Below are 6,938 nucleotides of genomic sequence, written 5' to 3'. Positions count from 1 at the left end.
AGTTACCACTCAGTTAATCCCTATCAGGAGATTAATTCACTGATTGGGTTACGATTCTCAAAAGCCAAACATTTCTCCTCTGAACCTTCTTGCATTGTCTCCCTTGTAAGCTTTTGGGGATCACCTCACATCCAAACCGTAACAGGAGCTATGCTGTTGAGGAAGAATGGCTATTGCACTGGGAATTCTTCTGGAAGGTTAGCATCTATTCAACCAGTTCTAATGACTAGGGAGATACAGGTCAATGTGGAGAAAATGTAGGAAAGGGGTGTTGGACCCCTGGACTTTTACAAAGAGAGGAATGAAGGTCTGAGATTCTGTGTTAGAAATTGTGATACTATGTAATAATCAGACTTTTCCATTTTCCTTCCTACCCAGCCACCCAATAGCTCTGAAGGCAAAGTCTATCAGCATGGTTATTTCCCTCTCTAATATGACAGTACAATTACTAGGCTCAGGTGGGTCCCTGTCCTGGGCTATTCCCTCCAAGATCAGGCTCTGATTTAGTTCTATTATCAGATCTGCTTAAGTAATGGGTTGTTAATTAGCAAGAATAAGAAAACAGAATGATTGTTGTTATTATTATAGTCAGGACAGGAAAATAACTTATGTTTCCCAGTACAAAATAAAAACAAGAGGCCTCTGTTTAAAAATTATTGAGAATTTCAAGACAACAGCAAAATTTCAAGTAATGACAAAAACAGTGAAACCAAGTTCAGAGCCTTCTAAGCACAAAGCTCTAAACAACTGCATGAACCCCATACTCACAAAGCCAGCCCTACCTATGCTGCAGGAAAAACTAGCAATAGCACCAGTTGTATAAGGTCTCTATATGATCCATTAAAACTACAAAGCACCCTTCATGATCTCATGGTTGGTCTCCATAATCAAGAAAAAGTATCAGATTTGGGTAGGGATCCATAGGCCCATCACCTCTGATTAGAAATCTAGAAACAGAAAGTAAATCTAAGTTTCCCAGTAACAAAGACAGTCACCCCTATTCGAGAAGGAGCAGCTTCTGTACCAACCTCAGAGAATCAGCTATCTGAAGGGTTCCTGAATAGAAAAAACCTGTAGCAGCAGCCATCCAAGCGGATGATGGCCTGAAGCTGGCCAGTCACAGTGTTACAATATAAATACCTGCCCTCAGAGGAATGCACAAGCCCCTAGATGTTTTCCCATTTGTAATCATTAAACTTCAAGAATAACCAGCAAAGGAACCTCCCATTTATTTTTTATTTTATTTTTTATTTATATATGACAGCAGAATGCATTACAATTCCTATTACACATATAGAGCATAATTTTTCATATCTCTGGTTGTATGCACAGTACATTCACACCAATTAATGTCTTTGGATAATAATGCCCATCACATTCCACCAAAATTTATAACCCCATGCCCCCACCCTTCTCCTCCAAGCCCTCTGCCCTATCTAGAGTTTGTCTATTCCTCCCATGCTCCTGCTCCCTATCCCACTATGAATCCGCCTCATTATATCAAAAAAAAAAAAAAAAACATTTCAGCATTTGTTATTTTGGGATTGGCTAACTTCACTTAGCATTATCTTCTCTAACTCCATCCATTTTCCTGCAAATGTGATGATTTTATTCTCTTTTATTGCTGAGTAATATTCCATTGTGTATATATGCCACATTTTTTAAATCCATTCACCTATTGAAGGGCATCTAGGTTGGTTCCACAGTTTAGCTATTGTGAATTGTGCTGCTATAAACATTGATGTGGCTGTGTCCCTGTAGTATGCTGTTTTTAAGTCCTTTGGGTATAGACCGAGGAGAGGGATAGTTGGATCAAATGGTGGCTCCATTCCAAATTTTCCAAGAAATCTCCATACTGCTTTCCATATTGGCTGCACCAATTTGCATTCCCGCCAGCAGTGTATGAGTGTACCTTTTCCCCCACATCCTCAACAACATTTATTGTTATTTGTATACATAATACCTGCCATTCTTACTGGAGTGAGATGAAACCTTAGAGCGATTTTGATTTCCATTTCTCTAATTGCTAGTGATGATGAACATTTTCTCATATATTTCTTGATTAATTGTATATCATCTTCTGAGAAGTGTGTGTTCAGGTCCTTGGCCCATTTATTAATTGGGCTATTTGGGTTTTTATGTTTGTTTGTTTGTTTGTATTTTGTTTTGGTGCTTAGCTTTTTGAGTTCTTTATATATCCTAGGATTAGTGCTCTATCTGATGTGTGAGGACTAAAGATTTGCTCCTAAAATGTAGGCTCTCTATTCACCTCAAAGATTGTTTCTTTTGTTGAGAAGAAACTTTTTGGTTTGAGTCCATCCCATTTATTGATTCTTGGTTTTAATTCTTGCACAATAGGGCTCTTATTAAGGAAGTTGGGGCCTAATCCCACATGATGGAGATTAGGGGCTACTTTTTCTTCTATTAGATGCAGGGTCTCTGGTTGTATTCCTAAGTCCTTGGTCCATTTTGAGTTGAGTTTTGTGTATTATGAGAGATAGCGATTTAATTTCATTTTGTTGCATATGGATTTCCAGTTTTCTCAGCACCATTTGTTGAAGAGGCTATCTTTTCTTCAGTGCTTGTTTTGGGCACCTTTGTCTAATATAAGATAATTGTAATTTTGTGAGTTAGTCTCTGTATCCTCTATTCTATACCATTGGTCTACCAGTCTAATTTGGTGCCAATAGCATGCTGTTTCTGTTATTATTGCTCTGTAGTATAGTTTAAGGTCTGGTATAGTGATGCCACCTGCTTCACTCTTGCTGCTAGGAATTGCTTTATCTGTTCTGGGTCTCTTATTTTTCCAGATGAATTTCATGACTGCTTTTTCTATTTCTATGAGGAATGCCACTGGGATTTTGATCAGAATTGCATTAAATCTCCATAGTGCTTTTGGTAGTATGATCATTTTGATAATATTAATTCTGCCTATCCAAGAGCAAGGTAGATCTTTCCATCTTCTAAGGTCTTCTTTGATTTCTCTCTTTAGGGTTCTGTAATTTTCATTATATAGATCTTTCACCTCTTTCATTAAGGTGATTCCCAAGTTTATTTTTTTTTTTGAGGCTATTGTAAATGGGATGGTTTTCCTCATTTCCCTTTCTGAGGATTTGTCACTGATATACAGAAATGCCTTTGATTAAAGGGTGTTGATTTTATATCCTGCTACTTTGCTGAATTCAGTTAGTAGTTCCTGAAGTTTTCTGGTAGAACTTTTAGGGTCTTCTAGGTATAGAATCATATCATCAGCAAATAGTGCCAATTTGAGTTCTTTATCTATGTGTATCCCATTAATTTCTTTTGTCTGTCTAATTGCTCTGGCTACTGTTTCAATAACTATGTTAAATAGAAGTGGTGAAAGAGGGCATTCCTGGCTTGTTCCAGGATTTAGAGAGAGTGCCTTCAATTTTTCTTCATTTAGAATGATGTTAGCCTGGGGCTTAGCATAGATAGCCTTTATTATGTTGAGATATGTTCCTGTTATCCCTAGTTTTTCTAGTGTTTTGAACATAAAGGGGTGCTGTATTTTGTTAAATGCTTTTTCTGCATCTATTGACATGATCATATGATTCTTATCTTTAAGTCTATTGCTATGATGATTTACATTTATTGATTTCCATTTGTTGAACCAACCTTGCATTCCTGGGATGAATCCCACTTGATGGTGGTGCACAGTCTTTTATATGTCTTTGTATTCGATTTGCCAGAATTTTATTGAGAATTTTTTGCATCTATGTTCATTTGAAGTTTTCTTTTTTTGATATGTCTTTGCCTGGTTTTGGAATCAGAGTGATATTGGCCTCATAGAATGAATGAGTTTGGAAGTGCTGCCTCTTTTTCTATTTCCTGAAATAAATTGAAGAGTGTTGGTATTAGTTCTTCTTTAAAGGTCTTGTAGTACTCAGCTGTGTATCTGTCTTGTCCTGGGCTTTTCTTGGTTGGTAGACTTTTGATGGTGTCTGCTATTTCATCACTTGAAATTGATTTGTTTAAATTGTGTATATCACCCTGATTCAATTTGGGCAAATCATATGACTCTAGAAATTTTTCAATGCCTTTGATATTTTCTATTTTATTAGAGTACAAGTTTTCAAAATATTTTCTAATTATCTTCTATATTTCTGTAGTGTCTGTTGTGATATTTCCTTTTTAATCATGTATGTTAGTGATTTGAGTTTTCTCTCTCCTTCTCTTCGTTAGCATGACTAAGGGTCTGTCAATTTTATTCTGTCAATTTTTTCATTGTTTCTTTTGTTTCTATTTCATTGATTTCAGCTCTGATTTTAATTATTTCCTGTATTCTGCTGCTTTTGGTGTTGATTTATTCTTCTTTTTCTATGGCTTTGAAATGTAATGTTAAGTCATTTATTTGTTGACTTTTTCTTCTTTTAAGGAATGAACTCCGTGCAATGAACTTTCCTCTTAGAACTGCTTTTATAATGTCCCAGAGATTTCGATATATTGTATCTGTGTTCTCATTCACATCTAAAAATTTTTTAATCTCCTCCCTGATATTTTCTGTAACCCATTATTCATTCCAGTAGCATATTATTTAGTCTCCAGGTGTTGGAGTGGATTTTATTTCTTATTTACCATTGATTTTTAATTTAATTCCATTATGATCTGATAGAATGAAGGGTAGTATATTTACTTTTTTATATTTGCTAAGAGTTGCTTTGTGGCATAGTATATGGTCTATTTTAGAGAAGGATCCATGTGCTGCTGAGAAAAAAGTGTATTTGTTCATTAAAGGATGAAATATTCTGTACATGTCAGTTAAGTCTAAGTTATTGATTGTATTATTGAGTTCTATAGTTTCTTTGTTCAGTTTTTGTTTGGAAGATCTATTCAGTGGTGAAAGAGGTGTGTTAAATTTCCCCAAAATTATTGTGTTGTGGTCTATTTGATTCTTGAACTTGAGAAAAGTTTGTTTGATGAACAAAGCTGCTCCATTGTTTGAGGCATATACATTTATAACTATTAAGTCTTGTTGGTGTATGGTTCACTTGAGCAGTATGTAGTGTCCTTCTTTATCCTTTTTGATTGACTTTATTTGAAGTCTACTTTATTTGATATGAGAAAAATCCTTGCTTGCTTCCACAGTCCATGTGAGTTGTATGATTTTTCCCAACCCTTCAATTGCAGTCAATGGATGTCTCTTTCTATGAGATGAGTCTCTTATAGGCAGCATATCGGTGGGTCTTTTTTTTTAATCCAATATGCTAGTCTATGTCTTTTGATTGGTGAGTGTAGGTCATTAACATTCAGGGTTATTATTGAGACATGATTTGAATTCCCGGCCATTTTTGCTTATGTTGGTACTTAACGGAACTTGGTTTCTCCTCTAATTAGATTTTCCTTTAGTGTAATCCCTCCCTCTGCTGATTTTCATCATTGTTTTTCATTTTCTCTTCTTGAAATATTTTGCTGAGGATGTTCTGTAGTACAGGCTTTTGGAGTGGGTGGATCTGGGCTGCTGGGCTTGACCTCCCTCTTTAGTCTGTTGGTTGGAAGGGGCAGTCCTGTACAAGAGGCTATGCTCTGGTGGGTGTCTGCCCCACCCGGGGGTGTACCAGGCCTACTGTGCACCTGAGATGGACACAGGCTGGTGTGGGTGGATCTGGGCCACCAGGCTTGACCTCCCCCAGTAGTCTGCTGGCTGGAAGGAGTGATCCTGCACCAGAGGCTAGGGTCTGGCAGGTGACTGCCCTACTCGGGGAGAGATGAACCGGGCTTCTGTGAGCCTGGGTGCTGCGCAGGCTGGTGTGGATGGTTCTGGGCCACCAGGCTTGACCTCCCTGTGGTAGTCTACTGGTCAGAAGGGGTGGTCCTGCACCAGAGGCTGGTCCTGCACCAGAGGCTAGGCTCTGGTGGGTGTCTGCCCCGCATGCTGTGCGCCTGGGACCTGCACAGGCTGGTGTGAGTGGATCTGATGAACCTCCCATTTAAACCCAGTCAATAAACAGAATCATGAAGAAAATACAATTATTGTTTTAAGCTACTAAATTTTGGCATAATTTAGTCCACAGCACCAGATTAGCATAACAGCCAATTCCTTTTATTAGTCCAGATTCCATGGGGAAAACAGAACCACTATGAATACTACAGAGCATAGAACTTCTCACCAGTTCTACCCCAGAATCAGAGTTTCTGCCAGATGCAGTTTCGATACATCTAAGTTGCCTGAGTAAGTCCCATTTGTTGATTCTTGCTATTAACTCTTGTGCTATGGGTGTCCTATTAAGGAATTTGGAGCCCGACCCCACAGTATGTAGATCGGAGCCAACTTTTTCTTCTATCAGACGCAGAGTCTCTGATTTGATATCAAGGTCCTTGATCCATTTTGAGTTAACTTTTGTGCATGGTGAGAGGAGGGGATTCAGTTTCATTTTGTTGCATATGGATTTCCAGTTTTCCTAGCACCATTTGTTGAAGATGCTATCCTTCCTCCATTGCATGCTTTTAGCCCCTTTATCAAATATAAGATAGTTGTAACTTTGTGGATTAGTCTCTGTGTCCTCTATTCTATACCATTGGTCCACCCGCCTGTTTTGGTACCAGTACCATGCTGTTTTTGTTACTATTGCTCTGTAATATAGTTTGAAATCTGGTACTGCTATACCGCCTGATTCACACTTCCTGCTTAGAATTGCTTTTGCTATTCTGGGTCTTTTATTTTTCCATATGAATTTCATGATTGCTTTATCTATTTCTACAAGCAATGCCATTGGGATTTTGATTGGCATTGCATTAAACCTATAGAGAACTTTTGGTAATATTGCCATTTTGATGATGTTAGTTCTGCCTATCCATGAACAGGGTATATTTTTCCATCTTCTAAGATCTTCTTCTACTTCTCTCTTTAGGGTTCTGTAGTTTTCATTGTATAAATCTTTCACCTCTTTTGTTAGGTTGATTCCCAAGTATTTTATTTT

Source organism: Spermophilus citellus (assembly GCF_964194105.1).
Source record: "Spermophilus citellus genome assembly, chromosome: 9".
Taxonomy (NCBI): Eukaryota; Metazoa; Chordata; class Mammalia; order Rodentia; family Sciuridae; genus Spermophilus; species Spermophilus citellus.
The sequence above is the reverse complement of the archived record's forward strand: the minus strand, read 5'-3'. Positions refer to the sequence as shown.